Below are 8,432 nucleotides of genomic sequence, written 5' to 3'. Positions count from 1 at the left end.
CCTTCTTATATACCCGTATATGGGGGAGTGGCTCGGCATGCAAATACCACTCGCCAATGTTCATGAATGTTCATTGGCCTTTTGAATAAGGCTTGGAGATGATTGGACTCTCAAGCGAGTTCCCATATGTAACGTCGTAGTGAAACGACTGAAGGGGAACTAAATGTAGACGTGGTGTACATAAGAGATTCATTGTGCAGTGTAGGGAGCTTCATTAATTATAATCTAACCTTGTGAGATCATGATGACCCAAGATGAGTGACAACTTTTATGAACTACTAAGGGAGTTTGCAAATCTGACATTGATTTAATACAAAGTTCAATAAACAAGAAGTTAATATTAAGTGATAATTTCAAACAAAATCACAGCTAAGCTGCCACGCATCTCCAAGCAAACACAGTTGTTTTGTTTATAACTGAACATGCATTTTAAACAAATCTTGCAAGTCAATGATTCAGTTACCCATTCATTAAGACATTCATCCTTTCCTGAATGAACCAGCTTTTTAAAGGAATCAACTAAATGAATGATTAAATGATAAAATCAGTGATTTGACTCCACCTGCAGGCAGTTTTAATTTAATTTTTAAAGTACCATCATTTAATATTTATAGAAATAATATTTGTCACCTCTGAGCCACATTAAATGTCTGTAAACACACCCATATGCCACTTTTATGTTCTTCTTTGCCACCTCTGTAGTGAAAATTAATTTTGTTAATACGCAATACTGATCTGAAGTTCTCCTGAATAGTACAAGTGCTACTAAAAGAAAAGTAAGTGTACAGCCCTCATTTGATGTTAACATGTTAGTGTTCCATTGTACAGCCCAATGTGCAGTTACATTTTATAGCAATGCTAAGAGGTTAATATTAGATATTCCTCATGCTGCTCTGCTGCACTCCATTACACACATATTAGCTATTTGTTTGGATGACAAAAACATTTAAACAGCTGTCTAACAGTACATTTCAAGTCAACTGGTAATTAGGATGGCCATTCAAATAAAAGTGCAGATGCTTGATACATGTTGTATTTTCAAATACAGAAAGACATTGCAAACAATGGATCATGAGCTTTTTGCATGAACATAAACATAGTGCAGCACTGTATAATTATATCAAATTACACTGCAAGCTTTACAATTTGATAAACATACTTTGCTTATTTATTTTACTGAAACCATTTACCTCAGTATTTCCAGCTGACAGTTTGGACTCTTCAGTCCATCTGAAAGAAGCTTCACTCCAGAATCCTGCAGGTCATTGTTACTCAGGTCCAGTTCTCTCATAATGTTTGAGTTGGAGGATTGTAAAGCTGAAGACAGACTTTCACAGGACTGAGTAGCGAGATTACATCCACATAGCCTGTGTAAAGAACAAAACAAACAACTATATTGAAAACAAGTAAATGGCCTTCCTTTAAATTTTAAATGTATGTTTCAGCAATTCAGTTCTTTATAAAGGGTGTTTTTTCCATGATTTAAGTGTTTAATTTGAAGTTACTAAAGGAAGCTTTCAACTGTAATCATGGTTCCCTGTGTAGTGAATCAAGACAATACATCTGGGATTGACACTTTGAGGAACATCATTAGTGCTACTGGTGTCTGAATCATGTGTGTAAGCACAACAAGTCTATTGGGTGAAGACAGCCTATGACGTCATTACTGGAGCACCATGAGTATAAGAGTGTATCTGCAATGTACATCAACAGGTTATTTTTTGTATTCAGGAGCTGCTTGTTTGTATACATGTATAACATAAACCCTGAATGTGCTCTTGGATTTGCATTCATGGAAATCTCTTTTCTTGCTTTGTTCTCTCTTGAGTGATGAGATAATAATAATAATCACCATCATGATCATCATCTAGTGATTAGGAGATTCAGATGGCCTATCAAATAAAATAATGTTTGATTGAAATAAAACAGATGTTTGATGCATGTTACCTTTTTCAAAACCAGAGAGACACTGAAAACACTGGATCATGAGCTGCTTGAATGTAAATTAACATAGGCTTTACAGTTTAAACACTTCATATTTTGTTAATTTATTTGATTGAAAACCATGTACCTCAGAATCTCCAGCTGACAGTCTGGACTTTTCAGTCCATCAGTAAGAAGCTTCACTCCAGAATGATTCAGGTCATTGTAACTCAGATCCAACTCTCTCAGGACAGAGTTTAAGGATTGTAAAACTGATGATAAACTCCCACAAGACTGAGCAGTGAGATTACATACACATAACCTGTTTAAAGATCAAAACAAACAACTATACTGAAAACAAGTAAATGGCCTTCTTTTAGATTTTAAATGTATGTTTCAGTCATTCGATTCTTTATAAAACATCTGTTACAGCAATGCAGGTATAAAAGAGTGGATCCAAGTGCAGCAAGTTTGTATTCATTTAACTTAAAGAAAATGTCCAAAAGGGTCCAAAGACAAAGAAAAATATAAAATCACAACAAAACAGCTAACAAACATGCACCATAACCTGAAGAAACCAAGGGGTATAAATATACAAGATAATGAAGAGCTAGACTAGACATAGGAGACTAACTAATCAGTAATTATTAAAACAAATGAAAAAATACTTAGGAACCAACAAGATAAAAGACAGAAAATAAACACAGGAAACTTGAACTCAGATACAATAGGATGAAAAGAACATCAAAATAAGAGTCTCAGAAAAGAAACAGAGCGTCATCCTGACAACACCAAACCTGGACAATTTACCCAATATTTTATGTACCAATCATTGTTCTTTACTTATGATACAATTCACAATAATCAACTGGGTAAAATGTGGGTACAACTAAACAAAAGCCCTGGTTTTAAATCATCGCTGCTCAGAGCACATATTGTCTCAACCTACAGATCACGGTTGTACAAAAGGTTTAATGTGCATCAGAATCATTCATTGTGTATAAACACAACATGTCTATTGGGTAAATACAGCCTATGACGTCATTACCAGAGCACCACAAGTATAAGAGTGTATCTGCAATGTACATCAAGTTTTTTTTTTTTTGTATTCAGGAGCTGCTTGTTTGTATACATGTGTAACATAAACCCTGAATGTGCTCATGGCATTGCATTTATGGAAATCTCTTTTCTTGCTTTGTTCTCTCTTGAGTGATGAGATTGATGATGATAATAATAATAATAATAATAATAAAAATCATCATCATCATCATAATATAGTGATTAGGAGATTAGGATGGCCAATCAAATAAAATGATGTTTGATTGAAATAAAACAGATGTTTGATGCATGTTGCCTTTTTTAAATCCAGAGAGACACTGAAAACATTGGATGAGCTGCTTGCATGTAAATTAACATAGGCTTTACAGTTTAAACACTTCATATTTTGTTAATTTATTTAATTGTAAACTATTTACCTCAGTATCTCCAGCTGACAGTTTGGAGTTTTCAGTCCATTAGTAAGAAGCTTCACTCCAGAAAGCTTCAGGTCATTGTTACTCAGGTCCAGCTCTCTCAGGACAGAGTTTGAGGATTGTAAAACTGATGATAAACTCCCACAAGACTGAGTAGTGAGATTGCATCCACATAACCTGTTTAAAGATCAAAACAAACAACTATAATGAAAACAAGTAAATTGTCTTCCTTTAGATTTTAAATGTATGTTTCAGTAATTCAATTCTTCATACAACATCTGTTACAGCAGTGTAGAGAAGGAAGGGTGGATCCAATAGCATCAAGTTTGTATTTATTTAAATTAACAAAGAAAATGTCCAAAAGGGTCCAAAGACAAAGAAAAATATTTTTGTGAGAAGATGAAGTGTCTACAAGAATAAAGCATTGCTAATCAAGACATCATTGTGTTTGACACTGATAAAGCTGCCTATGTGAAGAAGGCTTTTGTTGCTGCACTTCAGTCATTATTCCCAAATTCCTAACACAGAAAATGCATGCCCCACATCATGAACCTCATCAGGACTCGACAGGGGAGTTCATAGAGTTGGAAATGGAAGTAGGCCTGAATCAAATACAAATCTCTGTACAAGATTAAGTATAAGTAAAATTATTCCTCACAAATGCAATTCAAAACATAGATCAATAAATCAAACAATATCACTAGTTGTGCCTAGTTGTTGTCACGAATCTGGTCTGTGTCTCGTTGTCCACCAACCACCAGATGTCACTCTCGCATCACTTACACACTCTGACTGTCACTATCAATCTCGGACTGCATCTCCCATCCTCCACCGCTCTTATTGCGTCAGTCCCCGTGACCAATCAGGCATCCTTAAAAACCCCGCTCCCCCTCAGTGCACTCACGGAGTATTGTTGTTGTTATTGTTGTGTTTCCTAGTTCCCGGTTCCAAGTTCCTAGTGTTTAGTTCTATCGCCTGGTCTTCTCGTTCTCGTCTGTCTAGCCGCCTGCCTTTTGAACCCTCGCTCGTGTTTACGGATTATTCCCTTCGCTCAGCCCCTTTATGGATTATGTTCGCCACGGATCGACCCACGCCTGACTCACGGACTTCTATTGTGCATCGCCCCAACATACCTGTTTGCTGTGATTTTGACCCTGCCTGTCTGACCATGTCTTTGCCTCGTCCATTAAATAAAAGTTCGCAATTGGATCCGCTTGCCTCTCGTCTCGTTCATCCCGTAACAGAATACTCCGTCATACAAGGATCCAGCAACTTTTTTCACGGACATCATCCAGGTATGGACTGTACTTATTTGACTGTGGGCTCGTCTTTCACGGTGGGGGTCGCTAATGAGGAACGCGATACCCCAGTGATGCCGGTCGCGCAACCCGCTCGCGGAGTGGCGGGCGCGTCGGAGCGCGGTCATATAATGGCGGCTACTGTGGAGCCGGCTCGCAAAATGGCGGCCGCGCCGGAGCGCGACGCCACGAACACGCCGGCCGCCTGGCCTGCTCACGACACGGCGGCTCTGCTGGAGCACGCTCAAGCAGGGGTGGCCGCGTTGGATCGGCTTCTCGAAATGATGGCGAACTTGGAGCTCATTCGCAAAATGGCGGCGAGAACGGAGCTTCGTCACGTCACAGCTGCTATACCTGAGCCATATGAAGTTGCAGCTGCGTTTCCTGATTCAAGTCAAGTTTCCAAGTCAAGTCAAGCTACAGCTGCTGTTCCTGTGTCAAATCAAGCTGGAGCTGTGTTTCCTGTGTTAAGTCAAGTCAGAGCTGCTCTTCCTAAGGCAAGTGAAGTTAGAACTGTTGTTCCTGTGTCAAGTCGGGTTAAAACTGTGTTTCCTGTCTCAAGTGAAGTTACAGAGCCACCGCACAAGATGGCTGCCACGCCAGAGCCACCGCACAAGATGGCCGCCACGCCAGAGCCACCGCACAAGATGGCCGCCACGTCAGAGCCTGCTAAAGCCCCGTCAGTCAAGCCACAGCCTGCTCAGGCCATCTCAGTCAAGCCACAGCCTGCTCAGGCCATCTCAGTCAAGCCACAGCCTGCTCAGGCCATCTCAGTCAAGCCACAGCCTGCTCAGGCCATCTCAGTCAAGCCACAGCCTGGTCACGTCATGTTTTCTGCTCCTGAGTCGGCACCCATCATGGCCGGTCTTCCCGAAGCGGTTTCAGACTCAAGTCACGCCCCGCCTGACGGCCCAGACTCAAGTCACGCCCCGCCTGACGGCCCAGACTCAAGTCACGCCCCGCCTGACGGCCCAGACTCAAGTCACGCCCCGTCTGGTCCCAAGTCTGCTCCAGAGGTCCCGTCAGTTGGAGAAGCCGCGCCAATGCCTCCTGAGGTGTCAGCCGTGGCTGTGGATCCTCCCTTGAAGGTGGCGCCCCCCTACAAACTCTCTGCTTCTTCCCTCATTCTGTCTGCCTCCTCTGTCACTGTTCTCCCCAGGTCCCAGTCTATTATGCGGGTTCCTGCTCAGCCCTGGTGGGCCCTGGCGCCTCCTGTTCCGCCCTGGAGGGCCTCGGCGCCTCCTGCTCTGCCTCCGGTGCTGTCCTGGAAGGTCCCGGGGTCTCCTGCTCTGCCTCCGGCTCCGCCCTGGAAGGCTCCTGCTCCACCTCCGCTCTGGAGGGCTCTTGCTCCGCCTCCGGCCCCACCCTGGAGGGTACCTGCTCTGTCGGTCCTGCCTCAATCTCTGGGCTTCCCTCATGGACCTGGTCCTCCAGCCCTCGCCCTGTCTCGCTCCCACCCCACCGCTCCCTGGACTGTTGTTTCCCTCGAGCGTCTGGAAGCCGCTCCTTGGGGGGGGGCTATGTCACGAATCTGGTCTGTGTCTCGTTGTCCACCAACCACCAGATGTCACTCTCGCATCACTTACACACTCTGACTGTCACTATCAATCTCGGACTGCATCTCCCATCCTCCACCGCTCTTATTGCGTCAGTCCCCGTGACCAATCAGGCATCCTTAAAAACCCCGCTCCCCCTCAGTGCACTCACGGAGTATTGTTGTTGTTATTGTTGTGTTTCCTAGTTCCCGGTTCCAAGTTCCTAGTGTTTAGTTCTATCGCCTGGTCTTCTCGTTCTCGTCTGTCTAGCCGCCTGCCTTTTGAACCCTCGCTCGTGTTTACGGATTATTCCCTTCGCTCAGCCCCTTTATGGATTATGTTCGCCACGGATCGACCCACGCCTGACTCACGGACTTCTATTGTGCATCGCCCCAACATACCTGTTTGCTGTGATTTTGACCCTGCCTGTCTGACCATGTCTTTGCCTCGTCCATTAAATAAAAGTTCGCAATTGGATCCGCTTGCCTCTCGTCTCGTTCATCCCGTAACAGTTGTATACTTTTTTCTTACATTTCAGAATTTTAATTAAATGTAACATTGGTGTAAAAACTGTATGCTTAACCTCATTTTGACTCTCACTGGGTATTTTTAATTCCCAGATGCGTGGCAGATGTTCACTGCCATCAGTGAAAATGTTATATTTAAAACATTCAGTATGCACTCATGTCACCTCTGAGCCTCATTAAATGTCTGTAAACACACCGACATGCTACTTTTATGTTCTTCTTTGCCACCTATGTAGTGCAAATTAATTTTGTTAATAAAAGATAAATAAAAGATTTCATTTGATTGGTAACTTACTGTAATTAGAAATTAATTAAAAATTTGGTAAAGCTTATAACATTTTGAATTTGACATAAAACAACACTTTTAATGAAGTCAGAAAAAAAATGCCATTACAAAGATAGTTTCTCCTGAATAGTACAAGTGCTACTAAAAAGGAGAGTAAGTGTAGAGCCCTGATTTGATGTTAGCATTCTACTGTACCACTCAATGTGTAGTTACATTTTATAGGAATGCTAAGAGGTTAATATTTGATATTCTTCATGCTGCTCTGCTGCACTCCATTACACACCTATTAGCTATTTGTCTGGATGACAAAAACATTTAAACAGCTGTCTAACAGTACATGTCAAGTCAACTGGTGATTAGGATGGCCAGTCAAATAAAAGGGCAGATGTTTGATGTTTTCTGATGGCGCTGCAGTCAGACACAGTGGCTACTCGGGTCCCAACAACGGTGCTTTTATGTCTTTTAATGTCGTTCGTTTGTCTCCAAACAGTGTAAATGTACCGCTAAAACATAGGGAAAGCACTCCAAAACAGATTTACGATCGCCAAAGCCTTTTGGAAATCGGCAACGCACACAAACACCAACTCTCGCCGGCGGTCATTGAGAAGCTTCGAGGCCTTTGTATACTGCTGAAGCCGGACCTCGAGACTGTGGCCTCGCCTTCTGACGCTACTCACACAAAGCGGCGGCGCCGGCGGTGCAAGAGAGGAGGGAAGTGCGGTAAACGCGGAGGCATACGAGCTAGGCTACGGGCAAACCCCACAAGACCGGCTCTTCCAACACTCATGCTCTCAAATGTTCGCTTGCTGGAAAATAAAGTGGACGAAATGCAGCTCAGTCGGTCAGTCGGATTGTTCTGTTTGTTTTCACTGAAACATGGCTAAACAACAAAACCCTGGACTCCGCCAAGGGATGGTGTAACAATGCTGTGGTAGTGACAAAACACTGTTCATCGCTGGTGGAGTTTATGTTTGTGAAGTGTCGGCCGTTCTATCTGCCACGGGAGTTCACGGCCATTGTTATTGTCGCGGTTTACATCCCGCCGTGTGCAAACGCTAAGGACACACTTCGCGAGCTGTACAGCGCCATCAGGGAACAACAAACAAATAACCCCGACGGCTTTTTCATCATTGCCGGTGACTTTAATCACGTGAACTTAAAGTCTGTTTTGCCAAAGTTCTACCAACATGTGAACTTTGCAACAAGGGGAAACAACATACTGGACTTTGTTTATACAACAAATAAAAACGCTTACAGTGCTGAACCCCGCCCCCACCTGGGGTACTCCGACCACATCTCTGTTATGCTAATCCCAGCATACAGACCACTTCTGAAACTTACCAAACCGGTTCAAAATCAGATCACGGTATGGCCAGACAATGCTACCTCTG

General features: G+C 42.9%; 1 pseudogene; it reads right to left on the bottom strand.

The window, feature by feature from the left end:
* Nucleotides 1-1,186: 1,186 nt before the first annotated feature.
* The window catches only part of LOC127162369 (NACHT, LRR and PYD domains-containing protein 12-like), a 29,314-nt pseudogene continuing 22,068 nt past the window's right edge, over nt 1,187-8,432 (bottom strand).

The sequence above is a fragment of the Labeo rohita genome, unplaced genomic scaffold (assembly GCF_022985175.1).
Source record: "Labeo rohita strain BAU-BD-2019 unplaced genomic scaffold, IGBB_LRoh.1.0 scaffold_914, whole genome shotgun sequence".
NCBI lineage: Eukaryota > Metazoa > Chordata > Actinopteri > Cypriniformes > Cyprinidae > Labeo > Labeo rohita.
The sequence above is the reverse complement of the archived record's forward strand: the minus strand, read 5'-3'. Positions and strand labels throughout refer to the sequence as shown.